We start from the raw sequence: 19,581 nt of genomic DNA on the forward strand, positions 1-19,581 counted from the left end.
TCACAGCCACATATGTGAGCAGGGGCCTAACAGACGAAATAGCCATGCTGCCTCCGCGAACTGTACCAAAATTAAGATACTGGTACTACCAATCAAAACTCCTTTCCCTCTCCCAAGCCTTAACCGCTAGCTGCGATGCCTCACTACACCTTGCAGTGGGTCGCTCTACTATCAGGCCTAGACGCACACCAATATATCCACTTAGTCAGTGAGAGGTCTACATGGGAACTCACTAACTCTTTATGTCATACCATAGGAACCATTTAAAATGAACAAACACACAGTGCCATCCCAACTTTTGACAATTAATTAATTATTCGTTGCTGCCATCGGTTCTCTACGACAGCAGCCAGCATCTCTGGACGCAGCGATGGCGAGTTGTTGCATAGCCGAAGTTGCGCGTACTCACCACCTGTTTTTTCGTTGACGCTCTTGGATCACCTAAAACATTTTTTTTTCCCCTTAATACATTGCACAAGTATATTTACAGTAAACACCAGGTGTTATTATTAAGTTATTGGGTAGGATGCTCAGCACTAGTAAAGGCAAACATAACCTGTGCATTTTGACACAGTACAAGGGCTGTACAAACTGCTGTCATAAGCTGTTTTCCGTGCGCCAGAAATGTGTAACGTCAAAATTTTTTTACGAAATACTTGCAGTGTCTCTTAGCTAAAATTTTGGCAGTGCATTTTTTTGTTCTCTCCTTCTTGTGTAAAAAATTTCAGAGTAGATTTCCACATGTCTTATTGGACCATTCCCTTGTGAGAGCAACGTACAGGAAATATAAAGTGGTGTGGGAAATCAAACTGTGAATTTACGTGGTCCATCGTCAAATTTAAAAGCCTGTTCCTTGCCATTGAACTGCACATTAGTGGAGCGTACATCCAAACCTCAGCTGCCACCCCTTCCATGCATCCAAGGCATCTGCAGCAAACAAATACGCACCGAATCCCTCAATAAGTATGTGAACAACCTCTCCTAGGCTTTTGTCTTCCTCAACTAGCTATCAGATCTTATTTACAGAAAATCTGAGCTGTATCCTCCTGTTACTCTCAGACCAATGCAGCTTCCATTTCAAAAAATTCGGAAGACCCCTTTGTCACCAAGTGTTTCCCAGGCCTTGAAGCCTAAACACATTACTACACCAAGGCTGTGACTCTCTCTCTCTCTCTCTTCTCTCTCTCTCTCTCTCTCTCTCTCTCTCTCTCTCTCTCTGTGTGTGTGTGTGTGTGGGCGCGCGCGTGCGTGTGTGTGCATGCGTGCGTGCATGCGTGCGTGCGCATGTGTGTGTAAAATAACAATACGGATAGATTGCTTCTTTATACTACTTAATATCAGCAGTCTTTGTTAAATTAGTGTGTCCGCCTTTCAACACCACCTTTATGTGGTGAGTAGCAGTCTATCCTTTTTATATATGTCAGTATATGAAGTAATATTTTCATTATTGTTTTTCACTGTTTCATGTTCATTTTCTTACTGTCTCATCAACTATAGACTGACTACCACAGTGCTTATCTGTGTATTATTTTTGACCTAATGTTTTGTCTGACACTTTCTGCTCCTTCTGCATCTTGTCTCATCCTCATTACATGTGGATTCCTTTCATTTTGGAGTTTGAGTGACCTGCCCCTCCTTTTAAACTTACTCCTTGCTTCTCTGCTTGAAAGGAAGTAATAGTTTTGAAAGCAAGGTAGTTTCATTTACTTTTATATGTGTCTATCAGCATTACTAAGTTATTATTTGTAACAAATGTAAGAACCAGATTTCTGTTAGTTCCAGAGCTGTATAAAATTCTCACAGTTTTCTTGCCATTTCACCTTTAAATTATACAAAATGTTTGGCAAAATATCAGCACAGCCTAAATTACAGCAGTCCCCATCTAATGAAAGCAACGTAGAAAGTCTTATATAACTAAGAGATATCAGTTAAACTTAATCCAGTAAGGAAACTGGGAGAATTTAATCCCAGAATGTTCTTGCAAAAAATTATGTTCTGATAAACTCTAGAGTTGTTTATATCCAACCAGTCCAGTGGCTTCAGTTATAATTGATGCCCAAAGTAAAGGCTCCAAATATCAAGAGAAATGAGCTTAGGCTGTGATCTGCCTTTAGTATAAGGTCTTTATCATGTACAATGAAGTATAGAATTTCATAATTTTGCTTACATGAGATCAAATCGTGTGTTCTGTCTTCTCATGGTGTTAGCTCACATTTGCAGTACACTAATTTCTTAAATCAGCACTTCACTTCGTAGCTATAAATAATTCTTTTTCTGTGAATATTCTCTTTTCCAAATGGGCCATGATGATTATTTAGAAAATTGTGGAATGTAAAGGAAAGTGTGTGGCCAAACTGTCTACTTGTACAGGATGTCTTAAAACAGAAAATAATTTTGTGGTAGCCATGTCTAAGTAGTTATCTTCCACAAAATAGATAATATGTGCAGGTAGACTTTTAGAAAACTCTTATTTATTATTGTTAGCCAGATAAGGCTTTTACTTTATTAACAAAATTCAAGCCATTTGGAATCTGAATTTTAATGTAGCTTTTGGTTTTTATTAAAGCTTAATTTTTTGTGGCTGAGGAAGATAGAAAAACAGTCTGATAAACTGTTTCTTCATTTGTGTGTTTCAGATGGCCTAAGAGACATGATTTTCATTATTAATCTTCAACAGTTTTTTAAAACATTTTTTTAGTGTTATAGTGTAAGAGGAAAGATGCCATTTCACTGAGCTGTGTTTTAAAATTGTACTTTATTCAGCACTACTAGTTTCGGTCATGGGTCTTGGCCCACTGTCAACTGCATCTATAACAGGTGTGGATACATTGTCCTCATCTTTCTCACCATTTCAATGAGACCCAATGGAAACTGTGGCACTAACATATACATTCTTGTGCATACTAACATAAATTCAAGCAATGCCTTATTTTTCAATGGCTGTTGCTGGTAATCCATGCTTATTGCTTTGGTGTATGATTTTGTTCATTACATGCAAATGGTACGTTGCGCTATATTCACTGCTAAACCAAGCTTGTTCCTATGCCTCATTAAAATCCAGTGCTTCTTCTATGTGAATGAAGATAATATTAGTGAAAATCTTGTACATCATAGAGAGGATGCTGGTAGGTCTATAGCTTTGTCTTCTTTCTTATTATTATTATTATTATTATTATTATTATTATTATTGTTATTATTAGTATCATCACTGCTATTCATATGGTTTACATGCTCATTTTACATTCTTATATAAATACATAGTATGAAAACGAACAGTGGAAAATCCAGGATGGATTAATGACAATGTTGTAAAAAGAATAGTTGCTACTCACCATATACTGAAGATGCTGACTTGCAGCTGGGCTCAATAAAAAGTATGTCAAACAAAGCTTTCAGCCAAACTGGCTTTCATCAGAATTAGACAAAAAACACACACACAAACACACACGTGCATACAAATGCGACTCACATACACATGACCATAGTCTCTGTCTGCTGAGGCCTTGGCTGAGACTGTGGTTGTGTGTGTGTGTGTGTGTGTGTGTGTGTGTGTGTGTGTGTGTGTGTGTGTGTTTTGTCTAACTCGACTCAACATCTCTGCTATATGGTGAGTGGCAGCTATCCTTTTCCTAATATTGTCATAATTTAAAAACACTCAGAAATTTTGTAACTGAATGCATGTTTCTTAACCAGTCCAAAGATCTTACTGTACCCCAATGCAGTTCATTGAGTGTACCAGGAAATTTTCATGATAAACACTCTTCATGATGGTGCTGTGTAGTTTCCACAGTAGCCCCACAGTCCCACGTCAGGGCATCCTTGGAACACCAGTCAAACAAATGGGCTCCACGTCTTCCATATCTGGTAAACAGTCAGTTCAGAGCTGTTCATAATTTGTGGGGAAGACTAAACCTATTTACATGTTTTGGAGGATCACTTACAAGGTGGGAATTTGTTGGAGGAAACTTCTGTAAAACATCTCTCCATTCTTGACACACATTATATATAAGATGTGCATCTTGCTTCGCCAGGTTAGTTTTCTTGATTTTGAGTCTGCTGGTAGATACATTCTGTAGCTGTGCTGAAGTGTGAGTAGCAAATTTTTGGAACTCTCTTCCAGCTGTTGCTTCTCGTCTAACTGATGGTGGTGCAAATTATGTAATATATGTAGTTGTGAAAGCGATGTTGATTTAGTAGTGCCACTAGTTATTCTTGTTGCTGATTTAGCTTTAACATCAACTTTGCATGTGTGTGCACTGTTTTTTCCATACTGGACAGGGTGTATATGACCCGGGAGATCCGGGAAAAACCCGGGAATTTTTTCATCCGGGAGAAAACCGGGAAAAACCCGGGAATTGTCTAGAATTCCGGGAATTTTTCATTGTTTTAGTTTACAGTTGAATTTTTGTGATTTTGACTGGTAAGAACCAATACTCTAAGAAAGGATATTATTGTATCCCACTACTGCAGAATAATACTGCAGCAACAAAACAAACGGGAGGGGGGAGAGAAATAAAAAACTTTACATGCAAAGGAAATGTGCCATATACAACAACAAAACAGTGCTCATACAAGCGTCTGCCAACAATAAACTGTGTCAAAGGCTTTAGGAACACTATGCAATGCTTTGTAACAACAAATTGCCTCCAATGAGCGTGACGTGACAACTGTTTAAATTAGATTCGTTTGAGCAGTTGTGGGCAGGCTCTTGCGCATGCGCAGTTGAGTCACGTACGAGTAGTACCTTCTCCTGCTTCTGGTTACGGAAGTGTGGCTGGGCGCCAATTCTTAATATTGCCCCTGTTCGGAAATATCGTAGATCCGGGGCTGATGCACAGAGCAGTCAGAGTTGTGGTGGGGAGGTGGGTCGTCTCCACATGACCTGTGTTTACGTTCAGTGATTATGTTGTTTCCTCTTTGTGTATTGCTCTCACGTTAAATGATAACAAAACGGATTTTTGTGGACGGGAGCTATTACAACATAAAATACGTTCGCATAATTACGGCAGGCTAAAATATGTTAATAGTTTCAGATTTTATTTCCACCTTTGACAGTCAAGCATTAATCGCCTTACAGAAGAATGAAGTTATTTTTGCTGGTTTGCTAAAGAGATTTGGCTTTTATTAATCCTTTCTACTGAGGCAGTCAATTATTTGAAGCAAAGTATTTAATTTCACACTATTGGCTAGTTTCAACTGTTCGCTGCATTTCAAGTGCATGTATGGCATTATGCTATAATAAAGAACCAAACATGAGTACTGGTACTCCAAGAAAATTTGCATACGGATGTGCATTTTAAGCCAAATTGTGCATTTTAGTATGGTTCGCGAAATCCCAACGCTCTTGAAGTATCCTTCGATGTCTTGTTTCATTTATGACATAATGTTTTACACGTATGAACATATGGGCTTCCTGCGTCATCGTAGCTGCACAAGCGCGGTGATGCCAGTTATCTGGCACTTTCTTGCAACTGCGGAAGTGAACCTATTTCTAACAGGTCGCGGGAAAATATTGCGAATGGTGGTTTTAAAAGCGTTACATTCAAAGCAGATTTCCTTTTACACAACATGAACTGTGTGTGACAATGTACGATGAATTTCTTAAATCACAAAGCATTTTACTCTCATTTAAAAATCAACTCATTGAGGACGACCATTTAGAAGAATTTCGAGCCCAGAAGATGAGACATTTGTGTCATTATTAAAAATTTTACTGGCGCATTTGTGTGATGTATCTTAAAGTGTAACACGCACAAAAAAGATCAATATTATATGTGGAAGCTTAGGTTCTCTTCCAACTTACTAATCTTCGAGACCAATATTATATGTGAATGCTATGTGTATTAATTTAAGCCATTAACTTTTCTTATTTGTGTATTCACGCTACTTAAGAGTGATCTTGCTATTGGCTGACTACATCACGTGTCCTATTGCTGTCATCAGCTGGCGAGATCACATGAATGAGCTATGACACTTACAAAAGCACATCGCAATCTCGATTTCAATGCTTCGGAAAGTGACATGCTTTGTTGGGTGGAATTCAAATTCATACCTTCGTAATACGAAAATATGCAGCGTACCTGTTGCTGCACATCATAGATCTTTCAAAACGTGTTTTTCCCCATGAGTTTCGTTTTCTAAAGTGCCGGGAAATTCTACGTCGGTATATAAAACCATAAACATTCAAAGGATTGATGACTTTTGCAGTCCCGAGGAAGAATATACTGTCACTTAACAGGAAAAAGTGTATTTTCACCCAGGAGAAAGTGTATTTTTAACCAGGAATCTGGGAAAAATACGGGAATTTTTTTTCCTTGTCCACGTATACACCATGCTGGAGCACAGTACTCTAGTCTACATCTACATCAATATACATACTCCACAAGCCACTGCAAAGTGTGTGGTGGGGGGTATGCTGTAACACTATTTGCCATTTCCTTTCCTGTTCCACTCACAGATAGAGTGATGGGAAAATGACTGTCTATATGCCTCAGTAAGAAATCAAGCAGCTCGCCTCTGAACTGCTTTGATATCATCTTTCAATTCAACCTTGTGCAGATCCCACACACTCAAGCAGTACTCAAGAATAGGTCGCACTAGCGTTCTACATGTGGTCTTCTTTATGGATGAACAACACTTTCCAAAAACTCCCCCAATAAACTGAAGTCAACCATACGCCTTCCCTACCACAATCATCATATGCTCTTTCCATTTCATATTGCTTCGCATCATTACGCATGGATATTTAAATAACATGACTCCATCAAGTAGGACACCACTAATTTTGTATCCAAACATTATGGGTTTGTTTTTCCTACTCTTCCACATTAACTTAAATTTTTCTACATTTAGAGCCAGCTGCCATTCATCACATTGGCTAGAAATTTTATCTTGGTCATCTTGTATCATCCGGCAGTCACTGATGGTCAACACCTTCCCATACACCACAGCATCATCAGCGAACAACTGCAGCTTGCTGCCCAACCTATCCTCCAGATCATTTATGTATATAGAAAAAAGCAATGATTCTAACACACTACCCTGGGGCTCTCCTGATGTTACTCCTGTCTCCGACAAACGCTCGCCTGTAAGGACAACGTAATTGGTTCTACTACTTAAGAACTCTTTAAGTCGCCACATATCTGGGAGCCTATTCCGTATGCTGGTATCTTTGTTAACAGTCTGCAGTTGGGTGATATGCCAAATGCTTTTTGGCAATCTAGAAGTAAGGAATCTGCTTGTTGCCCTTCATCCATAGTTTGCAGTATATCGTGAGAAAAGTGCACGCTGAGTTTCACATGAGCGATACCTTCTAAAGCCGTGCTGAAATGGACATGAGTTTTTTGGTCTCTAGGAAATTTATTATATTTGAACTCAGAGAATATGCTCTAGAATTCTGCAACAAACTGATGTTAAGGATATTGGTCTGTAATTTTGTGGGTCCATTCTTTTTTCCCTTCTTATATAGAGGAGTCACCTGCACTTTCTTCCAATATCTCATAGAGTAAACCAATATCATTGTAGCAGCATGAAGAGTATCTGCGTTTGCACCCCTTCCTGACCCAAACTAGGTGGCTAATGATGTCAGTTCTTGTGTTCTCTTTTTTCACTGTATTTTCTAAGTGGTTCTTAAAAGCAGGGACCTGGTTCAAAATGATCTTAAAGTATTTTGGGTACAGTTTATGTTCCAGAGAAATGTTCTCAAATGTCACATTTAATTTGCGATTTACCTCACAGATATTGAAATTTAAGCATTTATCTCTGTTTTAGATGGGTTTGGCTTCAATCTACAGTTCTTACGGTATTCAGACCTTTATGTCTCAATTTGTAGTCAAAGCTCTTTTGTACTCTTCTAGGTTTCCTGCTTGATTGGATCTCCTTTTTAGCATTATTGTTGGGCTTATCACTGGTATAAAGATAAAAAAAGGGTTGATGATAGCACAGAATCCAGAGGTAGCCCATCATTCAGCCTTTGCATCTACTACATTTCTCTCCGAAGAATACTTGAAATTGTGTGTTGCTAAGCATGCAATCCATTAAATTAACAAATATTTTGCATAGTATGATTACTGAAAATTTTAAGTAGCAGGTCATGGCGCCATGCATATCAAATGCATCTGTAAGCTCAACAAATAGTACTGCAGTCTTTAGTTTATGCTAGTAACCTGCTTTGTTAAAGGATGTTAATGTCAATAGCTGTAGAATAATTACAGGATTATATACTTACATGGATATGGTGTCTGTTCTTTTGGACATGTCCGAAAGAACAGACACCATTGATGACTTGCAGCCATCTAGAACGAAATTAGAGTTATATTAATACCTTCAGCTGCTAACAGGCATTGGTATATATCAATGGATACAGGTGAAAATGCGTGCCCCGACCGGGACTTGAGCCCAGGATCTCCTGCTTACATGGCAGACGATCTATCCATCTGAGCCACCGAGGACACGGAGGATAGCACAACTGCAGGGACTACCTCGCGCACGCCATGTGTGTACATGTCTGAAAGAACAGGCACCATATCCATATAAGTGTATAGTTCTGGTAACACAGGCCATGACCTATTTCTTCTGTGCAGATGCGCACATATTCCCCAAACTCTTACGTGACTTGGTAAGAATGTCTTCCTCGAGTAATGAGTGTGTTGAGGTGGGACCCTATGAATGTAATGTGTGGACATACAAGGTGAGAATGTGGGTCTCGCAGGAGGCATGTGTGAGGTAGTCCCTGCAGTCGGCTCAGATGGATAGAGCGTCTGCCATGTAAGCAGGAGATCCTGTGTTCGAGTCCTGTCGGGGCACACATTTTCACCTGTCCGCGGTGATATACATGAATGCCCGTTAGCAGCTGAATGTATTAATATAATTCTAATTACAGGATTTTCCAGTTTCAGACACTTGTCTTCTTCTGCAGACATGCTGAAATCAATCAATCTCAATGCAGCTGCGATAAGAACAGTAGTCCTGAAATTAATATTGAATAGTATGGTATTTTATTGGTTCTGTTTCATTGTTTTACATGCATAGTTACAGCGAGGTATAGGTCAAGGCAAGTGATAAGATGTAATGTGTGTAAGTTTCCTGATGACTTTCTGAATACATTTTTACTCTAGTGAATAGTGAGAATCAAACAATTCTACAAATATTAGACATTATTACATTAACAGTTTCAGTACTAATAGTATATTTTGTTAATGGAGTAGAAACTTTTATGTTACCACTTTGCACCCAGGACAGGAAAATATATTCTTGCAAACAGTAAAACAAGAAATATTTAAAATAAATGCATCTGTAGCAGCTGGAAGGTTATGGACACACACTGCTTTGTGTTAGTGTTCGCTGAACGTAAGAAGCTTCTGAGCTACTGTACCATTTTTAAATCATACTGTGAACTACCAGAAGTTATTAGGACAAAAATAAGAACATTTTGTTTTAAAAAAACTTATGTCAGTTTATTGGCTATAAACTTAAATTTCTAGTAAACGTGAAATTAATTTTAATTAAATGTACATGAACATTGGCTGCACTTTGAGACCAACCAGAACCACAATTGGGTATTTTTAATTAGGAATGGGAGGCCAAATATTTTCAAAGCATGAACAAAACAGTTTTAAAGATAAATCAATTTGAAAATCAGAGGGTTCCAATTCCATTGCAGCATTGTCTTCTTGAAAATCAAAATGTTCCATGACACAAATAGTATCAGTCTCTATAAAAGGCAATTAGACAAACTGTGTAACAGTTGAAGTGCTTTTGAAATCTTGGAAGCATTTGTTGAACTGGATTCTTAAACCTGAAGGAATTTCAACATATTACTTGCTGCTGTTTGGAGACACTGAAGAGCCATGCTTGTTAAGGGTTTGTTTCAAACAGGCATCGTATTCTCCTTGGATGAGATTTTTCTCCTCAGTTCCAGATTCTTTGAGAATGAAGCAGCATCAAAAATTGATCTGCCAGTATCTTAATCTCTAGTTTAAAGCTACAAATAAAGATATTCAACTTAACAGTGATGACTGTGAGCAAAGCAGAACCCTGCAGCCAAGCTGCAACTTCTAGTTCACAGAAGGATTCACCTAATTCTTACAAAAATTCTAGTAAGGCAGGAGTCAGTTCTTTGAAACATTATAACACTCTGCATCCATTAAGCAAACAGACTTCCATATGAAGCAGTAGGCCACCATTCCGGCAGTCTAGTTCATTAGTCAATGGTCTGGACAAACATCTCTGAATTGCATATGCTCTAACTTTGTTCATACTTTTGTGACTGTTCTCATTACGTTGGTCAGACTTAAAAACTTTCCACCCAATGACTGCTGGTTTATTAGATAATCGTAAGTCAGAAATTTTAGATAGCTGTTGTCTTTATGGCACAAAGCTATGAATCCTTTCTCTCCACCTACCATTGCAAGAGCTCGATCAGTTGCTAAGCCCGCCAATTTCTTTACAGGAATATTTTCAGAGTCAGGAAGATCTTTAGTATGTCCTGTCCTGTAAAATGTCCTGTTAGTTGTATAATCTTTACCAGCTGCTATCTTATTTTGAAATTATCAAAGCCCATTCTTGTAAAAACGGCCAGTTGAGCTGTATCACACAAACCATTTGAGTGTCAAATTGTAGCAGAAAATAGCTGCAGCGACCAGGGTCAGTTTCAAGTTGTGAAGGTTATGTCAGAACTTAGAACATCAGTGCCTCTCATTACTATGTTTGCAAAAAGCTGTACAGATTTAATAACAGACATTATCTCAGTTTTGTTTTTGAAACTAGCAAATAAGCTTTATTCTTGTCTAATGGTTTTAAAAATGTTGATTGTAGAGCATTAAGTTTGGATTTTAGCAGCCTTTTTCCTTTCTTTATCCAGTGGAAAACTCATTTTAAACCCTGAGTGAACAGTTTTGAAATGACTTTCGATGAAGTTTTCTTCTAGCTGATACTTTTTCATAGCACAGTAAACATGCACATTTGTTCTTTACCTGGGTGAAGAAGTAATAGGTTTCTCATTTCAGATGACTGTGATAAGTTGTTTGGTTTTCTCCTTGAACATGCCATCATTAAAACAAACCTAACTCAATATTAATGTGTAAGTTAAACTACCCATGTTAGCAAACATGTGATACACACACAAAACATGACATGAACATTCTCACCACAATCAACTGAGGCGGACAATGTAGTGTTCTTGACTGACAATTGCAGTTGCATTGGAGAAACAGGCAGATCTCATGAGCACACTATGAGCTCAGTGGAGCAATCCAGGTTAGCCAACTGGACATAACTGTGAGCTGTTGAAAATGTCCCAGCGAGCTACTAGTAGCTTTCGTTCAACAGTTTAGCAATAACTAGTCTGTGACATTAAAAATTCATTGGCATTGTAATTGCACTTAGTGGTACTTTTTAAGAACTGTTTTGAAGCTTTGACTATTTTGTATTACTTTAATATGATCAGATAATTTGTTGTAAAGCTTTAATAGTGCTTGCAATTGGTTCATTTTCTACATGGGTTGTAGCATAGCCGTTATCTGTACAAATGTGCCCTCAGTAGCACTGTGCATCTGTTGAATCTGGTTGAAAAGTGGATGTTGAAAATAGGCTATTGTCAGTGACGTGTTCTCCAGCAAGATTACAATATTTTAATTAAGGAACCGCATTACTCTAGAACTGAATGAACACAAATGTGGCTAACATATTTTCAACATTGGCTGGGTGAGTGCTATGGGAACATATCTTTTTCGTCTACTCTGTTAGGAAGTCAGCAGTCAGGTATGACAAAAAAATATGAAATCACTGATGTTTTGTAATTACCATGTTTTTTAGGCAAGTTAAGCATACTAATGGATTCTAAATAATCAAAAGAAGGAAAATGGCCTCTAAATGACAGTGTTGAAGATGAAACTTCCTGGCAGATTAAAACTGTGTGCCCGACCGAGACTCGAACTCGGGACCTTTGCCTTTCGCGGGCAAGTGCTCTACCAGCTGAGCTACCCAAGCACAACATACGCGCCGTCCTCACAGCTTTACTTCTGCCAGTACCTCATCTCCTACCTTCCAAACTTTACAGAAGCTCTCCTGCGAACGTTGCAGAACTAACACTCCTGAAAGAAAGGATATTGCGGAGACATGGCATAGTCACAGCTTGGGGGATGTTTCCAGAATGAGATTTTCACTCTGCAGCGGAGTGTGCGCTGATATGAAACTTCTTGGCAGATTAAAACTGTGTGCCTGACCGAGACTCGAACTCGGGACCTTTGCCTTTCGTGGGCAAGTGCTCTACTAACTGAGCTACCCAAGCACGACTCATGCCCCATCCTCACAGCTTTACTTCTGCCAGTACCTTGTCTCCTACCTTCCAAACTCTAGTTCTGCAAGGTTCTTAGGAGAGCTTCTGTAAAGTTTGGAAGGTAGGAGACGAGGTACTGCCAGAAGTAAAGCTGTGAGGACGTGGCGTGAGTCGTGCTTGGGTAGCTCAGTTGGTAGAGCACTTGCCCGCGAAAGGCAAAGGTCCCGAGTTCAAGTCTCGGTCCGGCACACAGTTTTAATCTGCCAGGAAGTGTCATATCAGCGCACAATCTGCTGCAGAGTGAAAATCTCATTCTGGAGTGTTGAAGATACCATGAAATTTAAAATAATAATAATAGTAATAATAATAATTTTGAGGGAAAGAAAGACATAACAGCTGGAAGGGATCTATGTGCTGTATTACAGGATGATTTATTTGCAGTTGCAGCTTTTGAGTGGTATTGTACGTGTGAAGAATCTGGCTTGTATGGACAAGTTGGTGCCTGTTCTTTGCAGTTTTTTTTGTAAATGATGTGGTCTCCAAGATACGTAAGCAGTTTGTATTTGACAATCCCCTCTTAAATGAAAAGTTTGCTTATAAAGAATAAATATGAAGCAGTTTGTAAATTGAAGCACATTTTCTGTGAAATTCCTAACATACATTTGAAATTTTTTCCATGTGTCACACTTGAAATAGAATGATTGGCAGTCATTTGCAGTCAGTCCTTTTGACTACATAATTTTGTGATCAATATGTGCATACCCCATTCTAGTGAGTTCGGCTGTAGGTGTATCAATGGTCTTTCTGATGTCATAGAATTCATTAAAACAGAACCATAATCATCAAGATGTGAAATGTTTATATTGTAGCTCATTCATGTCATCAAATTATAGCATTACTTGTAGAATGTAGATGACATGACAGAAAAAGTTCCGAAGTTCTGTTGACACCAAGTTTTAAGTAGGGAAAGACAGGGCTGAGTAAAAATGGGAATAAATGATTTTTTCCCCCTCCATGATTAGATTGCAGGAATGTAAGTGGAAATTGCCTCCCAAATATGAAAATATTCCACATTCCATAGGTAGCCAGCCAGAGTAGGCGAGCAGTTCTAGGTGCTACAGTCTGGAACCGCGTGACTGTTACGGTCGCAGGTTCGAATCCTGCCTCGGGCATGGATGTGTGTGATGTCCTTAGGTTAGTTAGGTTTAAGTAGTTCTAAGTTCTAGGGGACTGATGACCATAGAGGTTAAGTCCCATAGTGCTCAGAGCCATTTGAACATTATGTGTCGTTACAAACACTGTCTTGAAATTTAATTGCGTGAACACACACACTGTCTTCATTATTTCCGCAGCAAAATGATTATTATGTCTAGAAACAATGGTTTCATTTTTGACATCAGAAGGTTTGTCATACACTTTTCGTGAAATTATAATTTGTTATACAATTCATTCTCTCTCTCTCTCTCTCTCTCTCTCTCTCTCTCTCTCTCTCTCTGTGTGTGTGTGTGTGTGTGTGTGTGTGTGTGTGTGTGTGTGTAGGCAGAAATCAAATGAGATATATAACACTATAAATCAGGAATGAAGATTTAGCACATTGAACGCCTGCCTCGATTACACTGACAAATGCTGGTACTAGTGCTAGCACTAGGTACCTCCGTTTGTGTAGCAGCACCAGTTTTCTGCACTGGCTGTTTAACAAATCCACTCGTGGAAAATGTGTAAGGCTGCCCAAGAAGGAGTCAGATTCTCATCTCCTCCAAAGTGTGTGAATTGCTCTGGGGCTCACCGTGTCTGGACTAGGGATTGTTGTGTCTTCCTTGAAGAACAGGTGTACAGGAGATTAAAACCACAAGACAGATCCCCTATGGTGAGGCCAAGAAGATTTTAAGGCAATGCAGCCCTCGACTTTCACTACCTCCTTTGCTTCAGTTGCTAAACAGCCAGTGCAGAAAACTGATGCTGCTGCACAAATGGAGGTTACTAGTGCTAGCACTAGTACCAGCGTTTGTCAGAGTAATTGTGCTGCTGCAGTTACTTCACAACCTGAATTTCCTACCAAAACATCATAAAAGTCTGTTGTCACTAATGTTGTGGAGGTTCCTTTTCCCCCATAGTCTCACGTGGTCCGCCGTCTAGTGCTGCCACTACCATTGCCACAATTGTGGCTCTGAAGCATACCCATGGCAAAAAATCAAAGGCCAAGCATCCACCACTGATGGAGCTGGGAAGGAAACTGTCTGACAATGTCGACGTCATCCTGTCTGATGTCTCTCTTGACTCTTCCATAGAGCTAATGGACCTTGACTTTGGACAGGGATGATCATCTCGCTCCAAGATTGAGCCCTCACCCAATGTGGGCTCCCCTCCCAGGGAAAAACAGATTGAAAGTACAACCCCTGCCATAGAGAGCTCGCATATTATAGTGGAACATTAATGGGTTCAGGAGACATGTAGAAGAACTGAAACTGCTAGAGCAGGAATTTCCTCTGTGCATATGTTTACAAGAAATACATTTTAAAGCCACTGATATCTCTGTACTATGGGGCCATGCCCTTCACTGAAAGGATTATGTGACTAGGGACAGAGCCAAGGGAAGGGTTGGCCATGTTTGTCAGTAATGCGCATCGCTCCTCTGCTGTCCCCTGGATGCTGACCTGCAAGCAGTTGCAGTTGAAATTCATGGGTGTTGGAGGATCACTGTTTGCTCACTGCATTTGCCTCCACAATAGGCAATAGACTTTGAGGATCCTGTAGAACAACTCCCACAATCAATTTTTCCTATTGGGAGACTTCAGTGCCAGTCTTGTTTTGTAGGACTCGACCTCTACTTGCCCTTTGGGTCAGGTTTTGGAAAGCCTCATGGTGTCTCATGAGCTGTGCATCCTCAGAGGGCCTGTAACGCTTCCTTGGGGAATGCCAGATATTACTTCTCTTTTACTCGATGACTGTTCGTCAGTTATTACCGACTGTGACCTTTCTGACAGGAAATCACGAATCTACTTACACAACTGAGACCATACCCCATAGGCATGCAATTTAATTAGAAGTCACTTATGAGGAACGGTGTCAAAATCCTCCTGGAAATCAAAGAATATGGAATTATTTGACATCCCCTGTCAATAGAACTCATTACTTCGTGAAAATAAAGAGCTAGTTGTTATTCACAAGAGTGATACTTGCTGAATCAGAATTGGCTATTTGTCAATAAATCTTTTTCTTCGAGGTGATTCGTAATGTTTGAGCACAGTATATGTTCCAAAATCCTACTGAAAATCAATATTAGTGGTATGAGTCTGTAATTCAGCGTATTACTCCTATTTTCTTTTTTGGCTACTGATGTGATTTGTGAAGCTTTCCAGTCTGTGAGTATGCATCTTTCTATGAGCGAGGGGTTGTATGTGCTTGTTGAATATGGAGGTATTATGTCAGCATACTCTGAAAGGAACCTGACGGTGGACAATCTGAACTGGAGACCTTGACTTACTTAAGTATTTTAAACTGCTTTCACTACATGGAGGATATCTACTTCTAAGTTACTTATGTTGGCAGTTGTTCTTGATTTGAATTCTGGAGAACTTACTTCATCTCATGAATGACTTTTGGAAAACCATGTTTAGTAACTCTACTTCAGTGGTGCTGTTATCAGTAATGTCACTATTGTTATTGCACAGTGAACGTATTGATTGTATCTTGCCATGGGTGTACTTTACATTTCATGACGATTTCTCATAACTGCCATGACTTTCATATCCAGGATGGATGTAAGTGAAATGTGTGATTCTCTCGTTTAGGAACAAACTAAAATAAATTATGGTGGAAGTTGTGACAGTAGAGGGGTGATGATGGAAAGGATAAATGACCTGGAAGATGATTTGCTGTAGTTGTGCAAAGAATTTATGCTGTTAGGAACTACTGTATTTGTCATCAGCTGAGCCAGTTCTTACAGCATCAGCAGATGGGTTGCAACACTTGCCAGTAAATTATAATGGAAGAAAGAATAAAACTAAACTAACAGAATGTTTTATTTATTTTTTTTAGAACAAATGTCATTATTTAAGCAGTTTTCTTTAACTTCACTTATTGTGTCCCCCCTCTATCATTAGTCAAAGAAAACAATATCATATTCAGTTTGGTTGCTTTCTTTAACTCGCAGTCCGAATTGGTGGTTTTATGTGTAACTTACAAGTAAAAACCTGTTGAGTTCATGCTAAACTACAGTTTCCAAGACATTACAGTTTGTGATTAATCGATTCTTACATTATCTAAAATGTTCAAATTTATATTGTAGCCAACCATTCTGTGTAAGTATGGTAAACCCTCTTTAACAAGAAAGTATCTGAGTCCCTAGAAACTCATTACAAAGCAATTTTATTGTATATCATTTTTCCTACAGTTTAAACCATTTCTATAGAAACTCTGTCATCTCCAGGCGCCTTTCCTTTCTTCATACCTCAAATGCCATCAGGCAGTTTGTCTGTTATTACTTATGGATGTCATTGTATTTGTTAACATTTACTCCTTAAATCATTTATATTCCAGCAACAACTTTCCATTACCATATTTATTTACAAAAATTTGTATGTACCATTCCTTACAGATTTAGTCTCAATTTTTGTTTAATTTGTCTAATCTTAATTTTCAGTGACTGCAGCAGAAGTGGCATTTTATCTGACATACAGACTGATGGCTGCAACTGTTGGATCACCAGTAGCAGTCAGACTCCATGCACATTGCAGATAGACAACATTGCAGATAGACAAAACTTGTATATACTGTGGATGACTTTTGTGCTAGAAATGGACTGTTTAGTCAATTCTGTGAAAGGCAGGATGTTGGCTGTGTAAATTTATTCAGGTGATACTGAATAGCCTGAGATACTGTGATGTTAAAATAAACTGTGCTCATAGTTAATGGGCTTTTTAATCTAATTTTACCCTATGGTTTTTTTAATAAAAAAATAAAAATCCAGTAGCATCTTCTTACAAGGTGTTGGTTTCACTGTAAATTTGTACTGAAGAGTACATATTACTACTGATTTCACTTTTATAAATACTGTTCACTCATTGCACAAGCTTTTGATCTAGGCCACATTTACTACAGATCTTTTCCATTTGTAAACTAATACTCTGAATGTAATAGCCCCCTCATATATATTTTGCAGGGACTGTCAACTATGTGTTATACATTGCAGTTCTGTGATGATGTTACAAACATTCAGGGATAGTGGAGAAGGATAAACTGTCCCCAGTTTTGATATTAAGCTTCTCGCTGTTCTCATTCTTGCTATTCCTCACTACTTCTATTGTTCTTCAATTTACTCCCAGTCCGTAGTCTGTACTCATCAGACTGTTCATTCCATTCAGCAGGTCCTGTGATTCTTCTTCACTTTCACTGAGGATAGCAGTGTCATCAGCAAATCGTACCATTGATATCCTGTTACCTTTAATTTTTTATCCCACTATTGAACATTTCTTTTATTTCCATCATTGCTGCTTTGATGGACACATTGAACAGTAGGGGTGAAAGATTGAACCTCTGTCTTGAACCCTATTCTTGGTCTCCCAGTCTTATTATTCCCTTTTGGCTCTTGTGTGTATCTTTCCCTGCAGTGTAGTGCTACTTTTCTTAGAATTTCAAACATCTTGCATCATTTCACATTGTTGAACACTTTCTGTAGATCAACAGCGTCCATGAGCTTATCTTGATTTTTCTTCCCCCAGGCTTTCATTATCAGGTACAAAGTCAGAACGGCCTCTCTGGTGCCTTTACTTTCCCTGAAGCCAAACTGATCATCTAACAGATTAATTTCTCTGGCTGCCAAAGCCAGACCAGACCAGACCAGACCAGACCAAACTGGCCTCAGCTCCCAAAGATTGTGGCCCTTTATGTGTGAGGTTCATTTTTGTGTATGTTTATGCTGTCTAATTCCAATGAAGCCCTTTTTGGCCAAAAGCTAACCTGTTTGGCTTTCCTTTTGTTGTTCCTTTCGGTGACTCAGCATCTCTGCTATATTGTGAGTGGCCACTATCCTTTTCATAATTTTGTCAAAAACAAAAGAGTGAGGGAAATAGGAGTGTAATAGAGAAAGGTAACATTACTCACTGCTCCTTTCTACCTTCTTCTCTTATGCCCCAGAAGAACCAAACTTGATCTGTGAATTTCAAAAGGCACTATCTTTGTGTACACAAGTTGACGTAATGAGGTCTTCTGGGTTTTCAATTTTTGTGTTTTTCTTGCAGCGGATGAATTTGTCTTTTCAATATGAGGGATACAGCTAGATGTTGAAATTTTGTTTGTTAATGTTAGTACACAGACTGTAGCCACACATGGCTTCTGTTAAGACCATTACTGCACAGGCATGGAGTAATTTGCTCTTTATGAGAGAAGTATGTCACCTTTAATGCCTCAGTTTTCAAGTTTCCTACATTGTGCCTTTAACATGCAAAACCCTTAAATGGGCAATGTCAGATACAAACTTTACATGCACGTAAGTCTTTGCCTATTCAGGGAAGAAGCAAAATTCCGAATAATAATATTATCCACAACAGTACTTTTAGGGTAAACATAAGTAGACTAAATGTAAAGTGTGAAGAAAAGTGATGTAATTATTTGTATATTTTGTGCCTTTATTTAGTTCAGCAAGATCACGTCCATAAGTTACAATTCTTCATTTTCTTCCAGCCACTGACACTCTATTGGTTCATATTTCTGAAAAACACAGTTAATGCTGTCAGGAACAGAATGTATTTTTGAACTTAGACAACAGACTGTTACATCACATATAAGTAAAAAAAGCCCTATTCAGAATCTCAAGAAATGAAAATTTTAAATTTTAAATGTTGATCGTCTGCTAAGAATTTGATATTATTCATTGGTGTTCTTGGAAGTTACTTAATCTCCCTGGTCTTTCACTTCCCAGTTTTTGTCAATTATGTCAAGAAATACCGTGCGTTCCAAAATTAATGACATTGGACATTGTCTGTTGATACTGTTTCACAGACACAGTCCCTTTGATGTTCAGAGATATCATTAAACCCTCCCAAAGATGTAAACAACCATGTATGAGTAGTACCTACAGACAGAGGTGGTCTAACATCCGATTAATTCCAGTCATTCCACCGGGAAGGAGGTACACGGCTTGTGTTGTCTGTAGTTCAAACCATGCCTAGATAGTCAATACTGTGGTTTGGTCACATTCACATTGTTACTTTGTGCCAGGAAGGGCTCGCAACAAGGGAAGTGTCAGAGTGTCTCAGAGTGAACCAAACCAATGTTGTTTGGACATGGAGGAGATATAGAGACAG

General features: G+C 38.8%; 1 protein-coding gene across 2 annotated transcripts in view; it reads left to right on the forward strand.

The window, feature by feature from the left end:
* Nucleotides 1-17,188, forward strand: part of LOC126481311 (splicing factor 45) — a 93,271-nt gene extending 76,083 nt beyond the window's left edge. For both annotated transcript variants that reach the window (XM_050104969.1, XM_050104968.1), the window contains one exon: nucleotides 16,920-17,188. The gene's annotated coding sequence lies outside the window, so the exon portion shown is untranslated. The remainder of the gene's footprint in view (nucleotides 1-16,919) is intronic.
* The last annotated feature ends 2,393 nt before the right edge of the window (nucleotides 17,189-19,581 follow it).

This window comes from Schistocerca serialis, chromosome 5 (assembly GCF_023864345.2).
Source record: "Schistocerca serialis cubense isolate TAMUIC-IGC-003099 chromosome 5, iqSchSeri2.2, whole genome shotgun sequence".
Lineage (NCBI taxonomy): Eukaryota > Metazoa > Arthropoda > Insecta > Orthoptera > Acrididae > Schistocerca > Schistocerca serialis.